The 20,390-nt window shown below is 49.7% G+C and overlaps 1 protein-coding gene across 2 annotated transcripts in view; it reads left to right on the top strand.

Annotated features, from left to right (window-relative positions):
* The first annotated feature begins 9,366 nt into the window (after window positions 1-9,366).
* LOC128272229 (elongation of very long chain fatty acids protein AAEL008004) overlaps window positions 9,367-20,390 on the top strand; it is a 35,413-nt gene continuing 24,389 nt past the window's right edge. For both annotated transcript variants that reach the window (XM_053009997.1, XM_053009998.1), the window contains exons 1-2: window positions 9,367-9,880; window positions 17,324-17,391. The gene's annotated coding sequence lies outside the window, so the exon portion shown is untranslated. The remainder of the gene's footprint in view (window positions 9,881-17,323; window positions 17,392-20,390) is intronic.

Genomic DNA, 20,390 nt, shown 5'->3' with positions numbered 1-20,390 from the left:
GAACAATAAAACGCTTTCCACTTACTACTGCTGTGGTTGATGATTCACGACGGCTGAAATGTTCTGACAGTGGATAAATCTTGTCAGAATTGATCGCGGCAGATTTGTGCCTGGTTTAACCCTGGACCGTAGACACGATCTGCATGAAAATAGTACGTTTTATAGAGGTAATTCACGTGCACGTTGTTCCCCAGCGCGATGTCGACCGATCGGATTCTTCCGCCTTCGAGACGTATCCATGTACGTAGTGAGCTCATTAAAATGTACCGGGCGTATTCGAACCTACTGCCCTGCCCGGAGGATTGATGCTGGGCTTTGTGGTTGCACGAATTAGAAGCCGCTGCCGGTAGTGATAATTTGATCACGTCCTGAGCCCCAGCAGCTAACATCGCTTCGAGAAGACGATCGGTACGGGAATTTACGACGGAAATTACCGGGTGTTACCGACCGATCACTTTCTCGTGACAGGAAGATGCAACTAAGCAACAATCATGCCCCAGCAACTTCTATGGCAAATCCGCTTTTTTCGGTTTTCCCGCACCTGCGTGTGAATAAATTCCCAAAACATACTCATGCCAGCGAAATGTGATCGTTATCGGGGGGCATCGTTCTCCCGCGGGAACTTTGTGGTGAAAATAAGTCAGAATTGATCTTGAATGGCCAGCGCCGAGGGCAACCACCTCAGAGAGTCACAGAGGCGATAAAACGATTCCCAAACTTTCCCAGTGACTGTCGGTTAACATGTTTCGGGTCTTGGGTTTTACGCTAGTTTTAAATTAGCTGTATACATAGTAAAAAAACCCGACAAATAATATGAGCAAATAATTTTGTAACTGTCACAAAATAGCCCAAAAAATGCTGGATACATCGCTAAGCAACACGCGTAAGGAGGAACACGTCACTTTGACCCTGGGCAGTGTACTAAAACTTGAGTACAACACTTATAAATGCACTATCCATACATTATTTCCATTAAAGATAAAACGACTTCATCCATTTTTGCTGGCGAAACAAATGCGATATGGAATAAATACGGCCCAGTCCGTTCTTCTAAGATTTAAAAAAAAATGCGATATTAAATTTTATCTATGAAACAGTGCAGTGCACTAAAACCGGACCCGGACCCGGAACAGTGCACTAAAACTTGAGTACAACACTTATAAATGCATTATCTATCCATTAATTCTATCAAAGACAAAACGACTTCATCCATTTTTGCTGGCGAAACAAATGCGATGTGAAGTTTTGTCTATGAAAAATTCTCCAAGTTCCATGAAATTCACGAACTTTTGTACATCAAATGAAATTCGCTTTGACTCTAAAACATAGTCCATACGTGTAAAACGATAAGTGATCAAGCTTGGTAAGATTATTCACCAAAAAACCAGTGCCAAAAAACCCAAAACAAAACCCGCCCGTGGCCATTAATCTATGCTTTTAACGCCGGCTGGATTGATGAATTCGCCGTAGAATCGGAGCACATGTGCGCCGTTTCCGCCGGTCCCTTCCTTTTATGAGCATGTCGCGAATTGCGTCGCAAATACACTCTTGAACGAACGGGCGTTCTTTTTTGTTTTTTGCCTCTTCGACTTTTCAACCGATTGCTTGCTTTTCACTCACTAGGAAAAAGGCCACAGCAAGTTCAAGACGGGCGAAGGATGTTTAGAGGGCAGTGTCGATCGTTGCTCGTTAAATTAATTTTAAGTCTTCTTTCTTGCCGCCACAAACCACCGCCGTCAACGACTTCATCAACAATGGAAAAAACCAACTACAACGGTGATACAAAAAGCCAACGCAAGATGTAAAAAACGCACTGTCTTGGGATCGAATCGGAACGGCCGAAGCGTTGAAATAACCAACCATCGGAAGCGCAGCGAAGGCTCAACAACGAAAAACTCCTGACAAAAAGTGTTCAAAACTATAACACGAGATTACTTTTTGAAACGTTCATATGAACGACGACGTTGAAAGACTAGAACGTTGAATGTTTTCGCGAAGTATACAAAATACTTACAATCGTTTAGGTAATTTTTATTATTCCTTCCAGAAAGTTCTAAGCAAATATGAGCAAGTCTACTTTTTCTAGATAACTTGTGTAACTTGCAAACAATACCTTTTTTTAGTTTATTGTATACAAATCAGAATTTATGAAATAAAATAACCTCATAGCAAAGCAAAGCAAAGTCTTTTTTCATCAATATTTAAAAATTATTAGGCTATGGGCAAGGTACATGATTTGCTCATTTAACAAGGGTTCGACTTTCGCCATCAAATGAACCATGCAACAATGATGGCAAATCAATAGACTACCACTTTTCGTGACAATAACCTAACTGATCGATCGATACGATATCAAAATAGTGACGATCGACCTAGAAAATCTATCACTTGGTGCCGTATGTTGCACAATGGTTGAGAAAACCTTGCCAACCAACACGGATGTTAATAAAACACTGATCTACCTATACGTATCATAAATTTAGCTTGGCGAACTGTTCCATTCAGTGTTCGGGCGATTTGTCAAGGAAAACTCTTTTAGAAGACTTCAGACCTCGACCGATGTGTTACGCATGAGAGGAAAATCTTTCTAAACCGATTCCGTTTACAGCCTTTGCCGGTATCATAATTTCCGCCCCAATTCCATCAGCGGGAGTTCAGACTGCATCGAAATTTAAAGCAAGCGAAGGTTAATTGCAAGCCCGTTCGTCATGGTGGCAGCTATCATGGCGGTTAGGATGACCTCCACATGTGGACGCCATCAGGACGGATCTGGCCGACCATCGCCCAAAATACCCCCGGGCTCGCCTCGGCCCGCTGGACATTACGATATCCTTCAAGCCAACACGCCATGGCTGCCGCGAGCATTGGTAGCCGCCAATTTGGGGCGATTGCCGTGGAAGTGAAGTGTGGCATTTTCCGATCGCCGACGGGCCCGACTCTGTCAAGGGCTACCGGACCTTTGCTGACCCTGGCCGAGCGAAGGGAACCGAGATGGTCGCGATCGCGATGAGCACGCAATGTCAAATGTACCATAAAATGGAGTTTCATTTTCCTCGAGGAAAAACTGGCAGTGTCACTAATTCGCGAGAGGTTAGTAAATGCAAACGCCATTGGAACGTGAAGCAGTCGTCCGAAATATCGTTTGAGGCTCCACTTGGACTTGGAGGCTTTGGCTGGCTGGCTGCACTCCAAGCGGACTTTCAGAGCTTTCAGGTAGCCTTGCAATCAAAACTGCATGATATAAATCCTTACGCTGATGCTAGCCATTATAGCGGCGGCCTGTGGTAGGTCATCATTTCGAACCAGGCAGAGAGGCTGATGATACCGCCGATGGTGGTTATGCAAATGAACGACACGGGAAACTTTTCGATTAAGGTGTTTTTTGTTGTGCATTTTGTCTCTGTCTTTCGATGACCGTCAGCGTACGCATCATCCTTGATCCACTTTTGTGGAATCGAAAATTAAGTGATTTTACGAACTGGACGCGAGTGCGCCGAACTTATAAAGAAACTGTGACTAGCAAACAAGCACATTTGGTTTTATATATAGCAAATCCAGCGTTTGGCAATGATTTAAGTGTAGAGAGCATGAATTATAGTCTGTCTTTAGTAGGAAATTATGATTCTTGCTTATAATGTGAGACGCTTTTCCAACTATCATCAATTTTCAAAGCAATTACACGTAGCTCTGTTAATAGATTAAGAGCCACTAGGTGCATTGTTTTTACAAATTGTCTTTGAATCAGAAAGCCAATAAATTACGACCATTCACTCTAAATGACACTCGACCTCAAGCACTGATTTACGGATTGACGCCTATGGGGAGACAAGCTTGGTGGAACACACCTCAGGCGTCTTTTTTTATGACCTGTTAAAGGATTTTTTTCCTTCCGATGGAATTACCACCGGCCAACCGTCAACGACACCACTACCGTTGAAGTTCGTCACGAACCGTGCCTTCGTCAAAGCAAGAAACGTGCCTCGAAGAAGACAAAAAACAAACGCCGGAACTGTCTGGCGGGCGAAGTCCTCCGCGTAAGGAGATGATCCGGCTGGGCAGACACTGCGCGACGTACGTAAACACACGAGTGGCCTTCTTTCGGTAGAGCTGCTCCGTTATTCACGGCAAAGGTCAGTGGCTAATAATTTGGTGCACAGTTTGGTGTTATTCAACGTTCAAGTGTCCCGCTCCGTGTCACTTCCGCTACGGAGTCAAGTGCGCCGGAGCACGGAGCACGGTGCGGCAAGCGGCGCGCCGATGTTAAGGCCGGATGGTGGTCAATTGCCGTATGACCTTTATTGCCTGTAATTATCCACTACACATGTTTCCTCTGGCGCCGGATTTGGAGAAGCTTGCCGGCACATTACCACGAGCGGGGAGGGATTTCGGGTCGTCGGTCGTTTGAAATGTGTGACCATCGGTGCACGGCCGGACTTAGAGGCTGCTGAGAGATCGCGGGCTGAGTGTAGGGCTACAAATCAGCTGATGAGCAGCATGGATGTGCAGGTAGCACAGATGTTTGGGCTCAAAATGGCCATTTATGGGAAATCGCTTGAGCGGCACATGGTAAATTGCCGTTTCCGGATGCTAAAATCATGCAGCCACTGATCTGGTTCACCGGAGTTCCAATAATACAGGACAGAGTGATGGTCGTGTGTTTACTGATGCAATGTATTTAAAATTTCAAATCAGTTTTTTCTACCTTCAAACCACTCGTTATGCACACATGTAAGATGCATATTTTTTGTATCCTGTTGTGAATCCGTCAGTCTGTAACGGTAGACTGAAGCCGGACTTCACTATGCACATTTAATATTGGCTAAAGAGAATGGTTGCAATATTAACTCTTTATTCTTTCGAATCTTATTTTTGTGAATAATCTGTTCACGTTTCATAGCGTAGAAGTCGCCCAACCTGGATCGCCCGTAGATCAGCGGTCTGTGTTGCACCGAGTCATCGGTTTCCATTTAGAAATTATAAATTTGAACCATTAACTTGGCTGCAAAATTTTAAGTTGGTGCTTAATAAGGCTCCGTTCGCTTCAATCAAATAAACAAAGAAACAATGCTACAGACCTGACACCAGTTGCGGGCATGTTCTAAACATTAAGTTAAATTTCATCCTTTTTGTTAACCTTATTGATAAAAATCTACTTGTGTAATAATAGTTTGCTTTTATTTGTGTTTTTGTTATTGTCTTCAACTTAACACAGCAAGGCGGAATCAATAAAGTTTATTCAGTTTATCGGTAACTGTCGCGCCCTAAATTTGACGAAAACCTAGTTTGTGCCCGAAATGCGAACAGTGCCCCTTTGGTGATAAAATTGGTTTTACGTGTAAAGGAAAGTCAATGCTCATAAGTACACTACTTTCACCTCATAGCATAGCGCATTTCGTCTCTCTTTGGTTCCTGTGCGGTGCATTAGCGTCACACTAACCCACAAACTGAAAGCTGTGGAGCTACAAAATAGACATACGCAGTACAACAATCGGAGTATCCTATTCGTCGTTATCGTGCAGGTCAAAGATAAGTTGTGTGTAGCTTCATACTTGGCTTCGAAGATACATTCACCTTTCGCCACATTTCCCTACGTAAACGGCATCGAATGACGTAAATTTCGGTGCCCTCACCCAAGTGTGGAGAATCCGCGCCTCATATCCTATTTATTTTGAAGCTTTCGTCATTACGGGCTTTTCGTGTGAAGAAAGAAAATGCGATTGTAGTGCGCGGCAAAAAAGAAATCGCTTTACAGTGCAAAAACAACAACTTCAACCCGCAGAATACGTGCCTTCTTCCTAGTGGGTCCACCAATTATATTCGAACTCCGCTGGACCGTTTGACGTCACGACACGAATGATTCGGTCATGTGGCGAATGAGGACTATTTGTTTGGTCGCACTTTAGACCTCCATCGAGAACCGCGGGGGGACCCGTCGATGAGTTTCACCCCGATGGCCGTGCGGTTGGTAATCCCGCGGTGTACAATTAGGATGTAATTGCTGGCCAGCGGATCACGCTTTTTTGGCCCTTGAAACCTGTTTTTTTTTTCTGTGGTTTTGCTGGCCATCGGTAATAAAACCGCACATTAGAACTTGCCCATTCACACGTTACCGACGCCGCTCTGGACTTGGGTATTTTTTTGTGCGTTTGTTACGAATATTCCTACGCCATGCGGTATTCTTCACATATTCCATCTCTAGCAACTCCTTCACGTTTCCGTCATAAGAGCGCATGGTCTCGATGTTCTACAAACAACTGGAAGGAAAGAGCGTCGATGATCCTCGATGTAGTTCTGATTTGATTTGCGCAGTGTATTTGAAACCGGGCTGGTGATTAAGAATTCAAATGCTAGTTTCCGCAGTCAAAGTCCGACTCAATGCAGGTAATAACCAAAGTCACAACTCAAGGGTTGCCTACTTCCTACCGTCACAGTTGAGGGGAAAAAACCCTGTTTTGACTGGTTTCCGAAATACATGATTTAAATATTAGCCGTATATCCAAACATGCTACCGATGGGGTGCTTGTTGAGCACGGCACCGTCTCAAAAGCGTCCAAAGTTTACCGCTACTGCGGGCCATACCAATACCAATATTTGTGCAAATCGGAACCTGTATTTACTTTACGCCTTGCCGTGCTTTTCGAACCGTCCACTCGATAGTTCTTCTCGCCGTGCACATCGTCGTCGAAAGTGTGGCGTGAAAACCCTTTCCAGAAAAGCGGAATGGCCACTACTGCTGCTAACTACTCGTTTCCGTGCAAACATCCTCGCTGGTTCGAGTGGTCCAAAGTTAATTGATTGGACTCTGTCCACTGTGACTTTTTGTGAGATGCATCACCCCGTGCTCTTCCAGAATCTTCTACCCATGACGTATGACCAAACGATGTCATGGCGATGTTTTTTTTCGCTTTTTTGCCAGTGTTCCGGTGCCCATAGCCGAGTAGGTGGCCGTTGGTGAGCACTTACAATGTAGTGTTTATTTGAAGTAATGTGTCCGAATGTTTGACAACGGCAACGCTTCACCCTCAGAACCAACGATACCCCGCAGCGCTTGACGTCAGATGTTCGAGGGGATGCTGCGGGCTACAAACCCAATACCAATTACAGTGAACAAATTGATTCGCCGGTGATGCGATCATACGTGTACGGTCCGCGAGTTGCAAGAAATATTCCAGCTTCCTGTCCGGGTCCAGTACACGTGCGCTGAAACCTGCGTCAAGAGAAAGCCCGCGCGCGCAGTACTTACGCAAGCAAGTTTTCGGGAAGTTATTTTGCAACTCATTCAATTAGATTAACGCGAATTTTGGTTCAATGCGCTTCTGGTGGTACCGCCGCGTTAGTGATTGCAAGTCTCAATTTTATAAAATTAAGCAGTGTATCACTATCGGAATAGCTACATTTTTTTAAGACAATGAAAAATTTATAATAGTTTAGTTTCATGTTAACATCTTTCTTACTTAACACCTGTTGGCTGTCAATCGCTGTGTAATTTTAAAACTAAGGAACACAACATTTTTTCTACCGTGATACCAGCAACAATAGAGCAATTTGCTCCGGTGCGTTAATTACCGAAAAATGGCTAGTAAAACTTAAAGTAGGTTCTACTTGGGCAAGATTTAGAAGCAATTACTGTGCGGTTAAGAGTTCATAAAATGTGACGAACGCGTACCCTTTTCGGTGCGGTCTTTTTTACGAGCCATTGAAGGGGAAACCGATGTTTCCATTTACCAAACGGTAGCATCAGAAGCGCTGCGAGTAGCTACACCGGCGACAACATTGTTTTACATCTTCTCGCCTTCCAGAAGCCATCCTCAATTTTTTGTTTTGTGTTCGTGTTTCTAGACATGCTGCGTGACGGTTGGACACACACGTGTTACCTGCGTTGTGAGCATCGTAAATCGTTTTATGATTACCTAGTGCGACTGTTGGTTTTTTGTCTAATGAATCCGGGACTTGTTTTTCGGCAACAGGTTTCATTCTAGTTCGATTTTAAGCCATGATGAAAAACACCACGAGCAATGTGTCGCTTGAATTAAGTTTGTTTGTGGGCTCGTCTTTGGTTTGTTGTGCTGATGATCGAATGCAGGTTCTCAAGTTTCATTCGAAACAAAGCGGTTTCCTAAGACTTTTTTGCGTAGAGTAGGAACTACCGAATACTTCGCCTTATTCGGTGTGATTGAAAGTTCGAAGTCTGTACATCATAAATTCATGTTGCTTGCAGGCTATAATTAGACCAATTGTCCTGCGCAACATTGTGACTAGCTTTATTTTAAAATTATTATTTTATAATTAAATATCTGTCCCGTCGGATTATGCACGCATTTTTTCGAAACTTTTTAAAGCTACGTTCGATTACGATCCATTCGTCTGCGATCAATCAACGCACGCACGTGTCCTTCGTTCACCGCCCGACTTCCTGTAATTATCCTAATGAATTGACCTCGGCCAGCCGATGAAGCACCGCTCACGGGCACTCGCGCCGTGCGTGCGTAGTTCATCTGCTCGAACCACCGAGGGGCAGTAGCAACAGCTCGAAAAAGGCGTCAGCGAGAAAACCAAAATGCAAGCTGTGTGCGTGTGAGCTGTTCGCATGACGTTTACCGGCAAAGACTGAGGAGTTAATTTAAAGTTAATTTGCCAGAAGACTAGAACAGCCTCCAGACGGATGTTTTCCGATGGACGTCTGACTCGATGAGAGGTACAAGATGGAAAAATCCTCGTTTTAGCACCGAGTCAGAACGAGAGGAACAAGAAACAGTGAAAACCATCGAAGTTGGCGAAGCCGAGTTGGGGCCTCAGCTCGAAGCAAGCTGGTCCCCAGCTTCCCATTGTGTGCGTGAAGTGCCGGCAATCCGCGGTTGCGTATGTCCCGCCTATTACCGAACTCGAACTCGAACAAAAAGATCACTCGAACGTTCATTTGATTTCATTTTGCTATAGCTTTCTCTTTCTGCCTTCTCTCTTGCTGTATTCTGCCTTCTCTCTTACTGTATTCACTCTAACGCTCGAGTTTCGAGTTCGAGTTTCATAATAGCAGGGTTTGCGTGTTAACGAGTCCATATGATCGTTCGCGGAATCGCTCTCTCGCTCGCTCTCCCGCTCGTCTCTGGCACGTGGTTTTTCTGTGCTCTTCTCCGTTCACTCTCCCTGGTTCTGTCGCGCGCTCTCTCTCTCTCTCTTTCGCTGCTTTTCGCGTACAGCGGAGTGCGTACTGTTGCTTGTGCTTGGCACAATTCGGGTCCGGCCGGGAGCACAACTGTGCCAATATGCATACGCACACATGCATAGGCCCGGGTGGTGGGAGAACTTGCTAAAACCGCCGACAAAAGACGGCGGAAGCTTCACACAGATCCGAGAGTTCGCTCGCTTCACCCGATCATCATCGAGCCAGCGAAACAGAGATTTAATAAACACCGCGGGACGAAGTGCCCATTCCGTGCGCCGTGCCGTGCCGTGTGTCGTGAGCTCGTATTTGAACGGATATCTCGCCGGGTTCGGGCACAGTCCCGTCGTTACCGCTCTCTGGCACGTTCCTGGAAGTCTTGAAGACGCGTTTCGCTCCAGATCGCTCCGGATACGGAGAGAACACCCATCGCCGGAACAAATTTGTGTTACCGATTACGGTTCTAACTTTCGCGCGCGCACCTCGTGCCGTGTGCGTGTGTGTGTGTGTGAGGGGGAGTGCGTGTTTCTGGACTTTTAGTGACAATCTGTGACAATCGGTGCCAGCCAGTGTTGGAGTTTTGTTTCAGTTCCCACGAATCCTTTTTGGGGACACGGACTGTAAAGTGCACCAAGTGGAATACAGGATACAGGAACGCAAAGAAAGGCAGCTTCACAAAACAGTAGCAGCAGTAGCAGCAGCATCGTAGAGAGGCAACAAGTAAGGCAACCTGTCGAGTGAGTGAACTAAAACATAGAGCAACAACAAAAAAAAGGCTCATCTCACCAGCCACCAGTTCCCGTCGATTCCCTGCGGGGTGGCCACGGGGCGGGATACCTCATTCTCATCTCAACCTGTCCCGGTTCAGGTGCAAGGCGCGCAAAAATGCAACCTGCGATAAGAATTCTTGGGGCCCCCCCACAAAAGTGCGTGCCGTGCTAGACACCCGTTGTGTCGTTAGCAACGAACACGAGGCAAAAGGAACGACAGAAAAGAAGCGAGCGAGCGACAGAGTGAGAGTAAGACGGGGCGAACGTCTAGTAGGTCGAGAAGTTAATTATGCGTAAATGAGATAACGAATCGTAGAGCAAAACTTCATCAATTTTTAAATGCCCGTGGGAAACTGGGACAAGAAAGAGAGCGAGAGAAAGTGCGTGTGAGCGGGATAGAGAGAACAAAAAATGGTACAACCCGTTAGCAAAAGTTATGTTCGGTTAAAGGCGGACGACGAAGATTCGTTCGCAAAAGGTCGCGCAGCATCCTGGGCGCGAACGGAAGTTCCCTGTTTTCCGTCGTCTTCTTGGTTACTTTCACCTCGCGAAACGGGAGCAGCGATGGGACCGCGAAAACCGAATTACATAAGAGCATTCCGGGGCCGCTCGCTGAGCGCCGTTCTATCTCACGGGCGGCTGTTCTGGCGTTTTATTATTTTTTTTTCGCCTGTTCTACTCAGTTGTGTGGGGGTGTTGCAATGGAACGGGGTGGAGAGTTGTGCGTGTATTGGTGATGTTTTTATCGCACTTCTTCCTATCACTCGTAAGCCGACCCGTGGCCCAAAAAGCGCGCGCGCGCGTGAGATGATACCCGCGAGGTCACCCGGCGTGAGAGGTGAGAGATGAGAGTGAGCGTGAAGTGTGAAGCGTTTGCTCCAGTTTTATCGGTTGGACGCTACAGTAAATTAAACGCTTTCTGTTTGATCAAAGCAAACACAACAGACAACACGGGTCTCGGACGTTAGACAACGGATGACAACGGAGATTCGTTGGCTGCCCCTTTTTTGACAGAAACGACCGAAAAACAATTATCCCGCGTGCGGGAGTCCCGCTCCAACTGTTGACAGGGTTTTGGGGCCAGCTTTCCGCCGGTGACCTTTCGGGACGTACCGTGTGCAGCATGCAAGATGCAGTTGGCATTGGTGGCTGGATTGCTTTCGTATTGGTAGTGGTGGTCACCGGCGTTATCGTTGTCGCGTTGCTTGTTTACCAAGCCGACCTCCGGACCAGCCGGTAGCCGACCAAAGCCGGTGAATGTCCTCCGTTCGCCCACTGACGTTGCACTTGTTTTCCCGCGCCGTCCAGTGGAGCAACGGTTTCGATTGCGAATGATCAACGTTCTCGTAACTGAACTGAAGCTTCTCGACATCAACATCATTTTCTTGTGATTTACGATAGGACACCGAAACACGCGAAAGAATGTGCATCGTGAGTGAACCAACGACCGGCCGGTCGTCACCGGACGTGAACCGATTGGACCATCACGTCGGTTCGGTCGGTTTCGATCTTCGGCGGGAAAACAAACGGTTGTTTGGGGCGGTGGAAAAGCGAAGGAAACAAAGCGACACCATGCCGTGCCGTGCCGTGCTGTGGACGGAAACGCTCAAAAAGGGGCCCGGCCAAAACCGGAGCCGGTGTCTGTCCACAGACAAGTAAAAATAGGAAACCAAAAGGAAGCCGGCCTGCCGGACTAGCGGAATCGCTCCTCCGCATTGAACTGTGGCCACCGCCGTGCGATTGTCATCATCGCGATGCTGTTTTCATGCTTCTTACTCTCTTACTCCCCATCTTCCCCGGTCCACCGGTTGCGTAGTCCGGGGGCTCACTCGCTTCGCATTCCGTCCGACGACCTTGTAATTATGCAATTGTGTTTACGTTACACCAGTTACGCACACACCTACGGCACAGGGCGGCCGGGCGGCAACTGAACCTCTCGTGGGGCCGACCTGGCCACGACCGGGGCCGCGCTTGAGTAAAAGTAATATATAAAGCCGTGGAGTGTTTCGGTTTTTGGCGTGGTCTCAGCATCGCGCAGACTTGCGTCTTTCCACACACGTGCCAACGGTCATTTGTAGTGTGTGGCCAACCTTACGTACCTGCGCTACGTAACTGCCAAACCACCCAAAAAATTATCCGTCCAATGTTTGCCAACCCCAATCAAGGTGTCCTGGATCGACCGAGGTTCGAATCTTGTGTCGAATCTCTCGCTCGGCTCGGCGACCATGTGTCCACAGCCTCTCGGCCGTGTTCTGACGCAGATCCGCTGCTTTCTTTTTTCGAAAGTCACAGGCCACACAGATTAATGAATTCTGACCAGCGAACAGAAACATGCAAATTTTAGGACCGTTAGAAAGTTAATGACAAAAGACGACATGTTGGTGGCTGGGGTTGACGCAATCGTTTAACACCTATACCGCCGATACTGTTTCACGGAATAGATCCCCTTGTTCGGGACATTCGGCCCGGTTTGAGAGCGAAAATGATGAGCCTTTTTCGACCGGCGGAACTGCAACTTTCACGCCAGTTCCACGCGTGTGGTGTGTGCGGTTCGCGAAGAGCTTTCGGAGCCGGATCTTTCGGTCGGTTTCTGGTTTGGCACCGACGGGTGCTACGATTGGCTGCTTCCAAATACCAGTTCTCCGCGACCGCCGGGAACGCAGTCGGAAGGGGTTAGAATAAATTAAGTGCGTGCCGTCGGTTTATGATTGTGCCCGCCCGAATAGAAAACGTTTGGCTGAATTATTAATCGATAATTTATCATCAGCTGAGGCAGGTGGGATTCGGCGCGGCCCGGCCTCAACTGGTGGGCTCATCAATGGGCTCTCATTATGGGGTTGCTATTCGAACCGAGAATTCGTCCATGGCGCCCCTTCTATGCCTTGATTTCTCGGTAGAAACCGCGCGGTATCGGAACGCCGTCGCGAAATTGAGTCGCGGCAAAGTCAACAATCAAGCGCGCCTTACGCCCTTCGGTTTGCCACGTGGAGAAGGAAGAAAAAAAAAAACAACGGAAAATATGAAAATTGGCCGAGGCTGAGAACACGCCGCCGCCGCCGCCGCCGCCGCAACAACAATCTGCGATTCTGGCGAGTGGCGTCTCAATCCATCATCCAGTGTCGGGCGGTTTCGGCACCGACCGCCGGCACCGCCTGGCCCGGGCCAGCAATGATTCGGTTGTTAAATGTCCAATTATGCCACCACTAATTGCAGGCCACCGTTCACATAAGCTTTTAACATAATGAGCACCCACATCAGCCTCAGAGATTGACTGCCACCGTCGACGACGACGACGGCCACCGCACCGCGTCTGGCAGTGCGCGAGCGCCGGTCGAGATGGAACGATTTGTCGGATTTTTTAATGGTCCCACTAATGATCTGCACGGGGCGACGGGGCTGCTGCTAATGAACATGGCGGCGATAGAGAGATGCATTCTAATGCAATCAACCCCGCAATCGGTTTGGTGCGCGCCGGTTTCGGGTTCCCCGTCGTGGTGGGCTGGCTGCTCTCGCTCTTACTCACTGCGTCATCGAAAACAATTACATTTTTACATTGCAAGACAAGTGGCGCGCGGGAGCCATACAGCAGCAGTCAGCAGTACGCGCTTGTCTCAGCCAAGTTCTAATGAAACCCTGCGTACCTGGGGCCCGGACCGGACGTCGAACCGATGTGAAGACAACCCGCGCTGCGCACTGTGCGTGATTAATATGCTTAGAATTAACTTCCAATTTGTCGCCGATAACTTCCGCGTCCCTTTTTTGGGCACGTTTGGGTCGGGAGCCACACGGCGGTCGGATTGATTAGTTTTTTTAGGAAAACAGTATTTACTCACTCAGTTAAAGTTTTGAATGGAATTCATTAAGGCTCTCAAGGCTCCAGTCGGCATGGCGGTTCGAGTCGCTTAATGAATTCAAACAAGAAAAAGACAGGTTTGAGCCTAATGGTAATTACCCGTTTTTTTTGGTGTAAAACTAAACAAATTGATAGATTAGCAGCCAGCATTGTCGCCGGAAAGTTGTCGCAAGGAAAGGGGCCTTGGGAAGCAAAACGCGTTGCCACCGAAACCCGCTCTACCTCCTAGTTCTCCTATTCTAGCCCACCACCGCAAGTGCCGCAAGCGGTTGGAAACCACTTCAGCGAAGCGCCGGCCAATTTGCTCAAGGCGCGATTCGGGCCCGATGCGTGCGGATCCTTGATCCTAATCTTGACACAGTTGTGCCAGCGCTACGAAACGGCCCCCGCCCGGCCAGGCCAGGCCCATTTAGGCCACGCACGTACGTAACGCGCCGCGATGCACGGTGCATCGCCGTCGTCGTCACCGTAACCACCGCCACACAGTTCACAGTTTGTCCGAAGACGATCGAAAACGAAACAGCTTCAAAAAAAAGCAACCGCAACAAAATGGAAAATGATTTGTTCAGGTTTTTGAGGTGCTGGCCCCTGTGTGTCTGTGTGTTTGGTTTGCAAGAAAACGGCGCCCATTGCGAAGCGACCAGCGCTAGAGCCAGAGATTGTGTGTCACTGTCACGCACGCACGCACGCACCTACACAAGCAGCGGGGTGTGTGTGTGGTGGACAATTTTGGAAACGGGAGAAGTTGGCTTAGGCAAACCACCACCCCAGAGGGCACTTGAACTGGGCGGCCCAAAATAGGGGATGCCAAAAGGCAAAAGGAATCGAAGGGAACCGAAGAAAAAAAACGACCAAACCCCCGGGCCTGGGTGGGAGTTGCTGTGGCGGAGAAATGGGACGCGGGGAAAACGTGTGACATAAAGTAAAGTCGATGGCCACACATTGGTCACGCGCCGCGTCGTGCCTGCGTTTGCTAAGTGGTGTGGTGGCCTCCCGATCCGGGATCGATCGCGCCGGACGGACGGACGGCGACGGTACCAGGGGGCGATATGATCTAACTGTGATCATCGCGGGTTCGGGGCTATTATGCAAACGAGGCAGGCCGCGCGGGCCGCCCCGAAAGACGCCGAAGACAAATAAAACTGCTCCGCGGAGCGCGGATTTGTACGGATTTTGTTTATTTCTATTGTTTACTCGTTGTTTGTTAGATAAGGGACTGGACGCGGGCAGATGGAGCTTCTTTTATCTCCGAACGAACGCACCCCTGAGCCTCCCAGGTTTTTTTCGGCCACACTCTTTTCGCACCTCCTGAGCACGATGCGCTGCGGCGATACCTGCGCAATGGCCGTACCCAGCAAAGGTCCTACTCCTTTGCCGTACATGAGAGGCACAGGTGCCTTGTCGGAATATCCTTATTTCCGAGAACAGGAAGTCGGTCGGCTGGTCGGCCATATTAGCGGCAACGCTGATCGCAGGTCGTCAACTTCTGGGTAGGGTTGCTGACCGGCTCACGGTCAACCGGAAGCGCGCCCGCACGCTGACAGGATCAGCGAGCGAGCGCGCGAGAGCGAGGGGATGGAAGCAGTGACCCCGGCGGCACCCGCATCCGCCTCTCGCCGCATACGCAATCGCAGCACGTTTCATCATCGGCGCGGGATAGAGCACGCACGCACGGCGCGCGCGTGTGTGTGCGTGCGTGGTGGTGGCGGCCCCTACTTATGTTGCCCCGCTGGCCTCGATATGTGTGCGCCCGAACCGCCCGCGCGCCACCCACCCGCCCGCTGCGGGCCCGGTTTTACCGGATTGTTATGATCCGCCGAAAAACCATTCCAAAAGTCCAACGCGCGACCACGCAAACCGAGCCCGTAACCGAATTCGTTGACACCTTCTCGGCGCGGGGACACCCAAAACGGGGCCCGGGCGCGGGGGGGTTTTCACTTTCGAATCAGGTGAAGGTTAATGGTGGCCCCAAAACGGAGCGGTGGCGGCAGAGTCGTCGTTAGATGACCGGTCCGCGGCCGGGCGGCCATCTTCCTGCGGCTGCGGTTGGCCTCCCTATTTATGCCTACCCCACCAGCGGGACCAGGAGGACATCAGGACGAGTTCCCCGACTGGTCGCCGGTCCGGCCCGGCCCGTTGTGTTGATGTTTTTTTTTCTCGGCATTTACCCTCGGTGTTGTGGGTTGCTGGTTGCAGGCAGGCAGGAAAACGCGCAAACGCAAACGTCAACGCAAACAAAGCGCGCACCCGTGACCAGCGACAATCAACAACAATTCTTCGCACGAATGCCGAACCTGCCGCTGGGACGCCCGTCCGTAAATGTCAGCACAAATTCGTCAACGCCAGCCAGCCCCGGGCCAACCAGCTGGACCAGCGGGCTTAACGGGGGTCGGCTTTTTTGGCGTTTGTTTTGCATTGCGTCACCACTTTTCCGAGGGAGAGCTATGCGACGGCGGGCCGGCCGGGGTGCTTGCACGACGACTACTGGTCTGAACCTGCTGACTAAGGCCGGTGGGCTGCAAGCTCACTGACGGAAGCTTCCTGTGGCACACCCAGTGTGGGTCAGCGTGAATGAAGAATGCGGGGGAATGTGTCTCGACCTCGGCCAAATGGACTGTGACGTCGATGGTTATATTTTATTTTACCTATTCTTCATATCAGAATGGACAGAGCAGGATCAGGATCACCAGCCTGAAGAGTCGCACTCAAGACAGATGAACTGACAGACGTTGGACGTTGTAAACCCAAACAACGTTCGTTCTACGCCCAAGTCCAGACGTAGCTCGCAACTCCTGACACTGTTTACACAGACGCTTAGGCGGATTTGTAGCAGCAAAAATGGTTCCTTCGACCATAAGCTGGCGGTTCATGTTTTCTGTGCGATTCTGCGAGTGCAATGATCGTCTGAGTTCGGTCTGGAGGCGATGGAAAAATTTGGCATGTGTTTATGGACCGCCATTCTGTTTGCCAAAAACCTGTTGCAGGCGGTGTGGCCTCCAGACGGCCCCCAGAGTGTGGCGATGAAGTTGTGCAACGATCGTAGTGCTCTGGGACGCCACAAGACGGTAACGGTTCGGTGCGCTCAGGTCGTTCTTCGACGTTAGTAGAAAGTGTGTGTGTCCATGTCCCTGCACAGCCATGCGTTCCTTCTCATGGCGGACTTCCGAAAACTGTTCCGCAGAGTGTCTGAATGGTCCGCTGGCTCAGATTTCACTCTCGAGAGCATAAGCAATAGGTGCATTCATTTACGAATTTACGACCCATCAGAGTCGCCCATGGATGGAAGGTGGATTCCGACGCGGCAAGAAATGAGCCAAATACTTCCAAGTCTTCCACACACTGGGCGACCTCGAAGACCGAACGCAACACCCCGTAGCCTTCGATGGCCCGGCCTGACACCTCATCCATTTTCCAGCCCCCCTCAGACACACGGTTCTCAATGTCAATCAAGTTTCTAATCTGTCGCCTTTTAGTAACATGTTTTATTTACCCTCTCTCTCTCTCTCTCTCTCTCTCTCTCTCTGTCTCTCTTCCGCACAGCGCCGTCAGTTTCAAGCGCCGGAGCAGCGCAGCAGCATCGTGATAACCTTCCACCGGGGTACCCAAAGGTATGTGGTCTTGCCGCCTTCCGATCCGATTTATCATCATCTCGGGCCCCGAGAGTCCGATCGATGGAGTCGTCGGGTTTTAGTGGCTTCGCGATTAAAAATAGTATTTGGCGGCTACTAAAGGCGGCAGCTAAAGAGCACGGAGCACGTAAGTGCTAAATATATTGCTTAATGTGCCAGGTCCACGGTCCGCGACCTAGTCGGTACCTCTACCTGGTCCGGTAGTACCGCCTCGGGAGGGTGCCGTTGGATCCAAAGGTTCGGTGGTTCAAAAATAGCGCGCACACACACTGCACGGCGAGCCGGGGACCGTTCCAAATCGACCGGGACCAGACCAGCAGCAGCAGAACAAGGTCACGGTGGGCAATCCGCAGTAAATCGCCGGAGGACGACTGGGAACGAACGGGTAATGGTCTTGGTTCGGGAAGTGCGTCAAATCAGGAAGACAGATAGAAACAATGACACGCTAAACAAAGTTCCTTTTGTAGATTGAGCTGGTGGACCTGGAGTTGAAGGGTCCTTTTCGGGACAACATTCGTAGGATTCTGAACAGCGTTTGGGAACTTTTTTCTGATAGTCAAACCACCTCCAGAGTGTGTGCTTGCCAAGTACTAGGCCGTATGTGGCAACGCTTTACGTCATACCGCGTCTGACGGATCGTCTTTATGTTGAAAATCCTGCCCCCAAGCCGTTGCATAAAATCTCCGTGCCTCCGGCCGCACACCATTGTGGAGGGGAAGTACCGTATCGTCCGTTTCCCTGCTGCCCCGCGGTGGCCCGGTGACGGTTCGAGAACGCAAACGGTTATTAAAGGTAATTATCGCGCCGCGTGGCGACGGGTGGTAGAACGTGCGCGGCGCGGGGGTTTTCGGTCCGGACCGGGGAATCTAATTCCTCTGCGCATGGCGCGGCATGCGGATCGGTAGAACGTCGCCTCGTCACCTCGTTGCGCGATGATTGGCAAGACACTACACTACTTCGCTTTCGTGACATTTGTCGGTAGGCAAGGTTGGGGCGGCGCATGGGGCGGGGAAGCGGCCGCCACACACGAGAGACGATCGCGCGCTGCGCTGCCGAGTCGTTATGCAAAAAACCTGTTATTTATTGCAATTTTATGTCCACCGACTCCGACTGACGGTTGGAGAACATTCTCGTTCGAAGCATGACGTCCGGATCGGGTGGCCGGCGCCGGCGGAGCTAGCCACTCCACTCCACTCGAGAAATGCGCACGTCCGGACGGCGGCTAGATCTCGGTCCGGTGGTCCGGTCATTTGCTCGTTACACGGAACTGGCTCGTTTGGGTCCCGTCGCCGTCGCGCGGTGTGACATTTTCAATTTGGCACCTCGTGTCGTCAGACAAGAGACGCTCATTGCGGCTCATTGCAACAGGGTGCACGCTGGACCACCCCGTTCTGGCCCCCCCGAGGCCACCGACTCAAGTGCTGCAGATGCCAGCTATCGTTCGCACTGCAATTTGTTGTCTGGTTGGCTGGTGGTCTCTAAAGTTCCCAATTCTGCGCACTTTTTCTCGGTAAACACCTAAACACCTAAGGTTGTTGATTCTCGTTGTGCTCGGCGGTTGTAAACACAATTAGCATCACCCACCGCGGGGCAACCCGCGCCCATTATCGTCAGCGATTGATAGTTCGCGCGCGAACACCGAAGATCCGTTTCTTCGCCGCTGACATCATCCGGCAGCAAACAGCAGACAGCGCGGGCCACGATGCTCTAAGGTGGGGAAGGAATGTTCACCCCATCTGCCAACCCAAAGAGGCTATTATGTGGGCGATTTGGCAAACCCGCGGTCCTGTCGCTCGAACGATCGAACCAACCAACCTTTTTAGTACTTCTAAGCCGGTTCGAAGAGCAGGTTCCAGAAAAAGGCGCAGATAGATTACATCTCATTTCGCGTCTCATCCGCCATTAACATTGACCGATTATGGGAAACGAAACGCGCGCACAACAATATCATAGTTGCATGCTGCGCCGGACTTGAGTTTTGCAACAATGAGTGTCATTAAGAGCCGGCCAAGCATATGCACCCACCGCGCCTGGGAATAGGACTCGGAATAACAATAAACCTGTTTTTTTTTTTTGGTTTGTTTAGCATGCACCTGATGCACCTTATCGTGGCGCGAGCGTGTTGTACCTTTTGCGACCCACACGAGTTACGCAACGGTAGCACGCACAGTTCAGATTAGCCACCCTCCTCCGACATCTTGGGTACGCTCGGTAAAGTTCTCGTTCTCGGACACTGCAAAATTATGATGCACCGGGTCTTTATCACATCCGGACGATCGGTGTTCCCGGTGCGTAGTTAACCCGTTCGATTGCATTACCGGTGGTAAACGGGGCTCGACATCTAATGTTTGCAATCGGTTGGAATCGGTGATGTAAGCAGCCGAACGCACTCGCAGTGGTTGTTAAGGGTGTTACTGTCGAAAAATGGTCAAATCAAACAATGTGTAAATCAGTCAAACATTTGATTAAAAAATCAAGTAATATTTCTTTTGAAAGCTCATTTTATACAGAATAAGGGAAACCAATATCACTCAACCGTCCTTCTTAGCGAATGCGAATTGCCGGACCTTTCGTTTTACTCCTTTCATCAACTCTTGCACCGTTCTCTTGGTCGCTTTCTTTGCTGCAGAACGCCAGTTTTCTTTGAATTTCATCTCAACGACAACTGTTTTACGATTCTTCTTGAGGTTCCGGCTGATGATGGCCTAATATTTTTCGATTGGGCGGAGCTCTGACGTGTTGGGAGGGTTCATGTCTTTGGGCACTACCTGGACCCTGTTTGCGGCATACCACTCCATGGCTTTTTCCCATAATTACAAGATGCTAAATCCAGCCAAAACAGAAAAGAACCTTTGTACATTTTTAGCAAAGGCAAAAGACGTTTGTTTAGGCACTCTCGGACATAAATTTCCTGGTTGATGATCCCGATCGCAAGCTTTATATTCTTGCAAATCTCTGCCATCATTCTTCTGTACAGT

This window comes from Anopheles cruzii, chromosome 3 (assembly GCF_943734635.1).
Source record: "Anopheles cruzii chromosome 3, idAnoCruzAS_RS32_06, whole genome shotgun sequence".
Lineage (NCBI taxonomy): Eukaryota > Metazoa > Arthropoda > Insecta > Diptera > Culicidae > Anopheles > Anopheles cruzii.
This window is presented reverse-complemented; position numbering and strand designations above follow the sequence as displayed.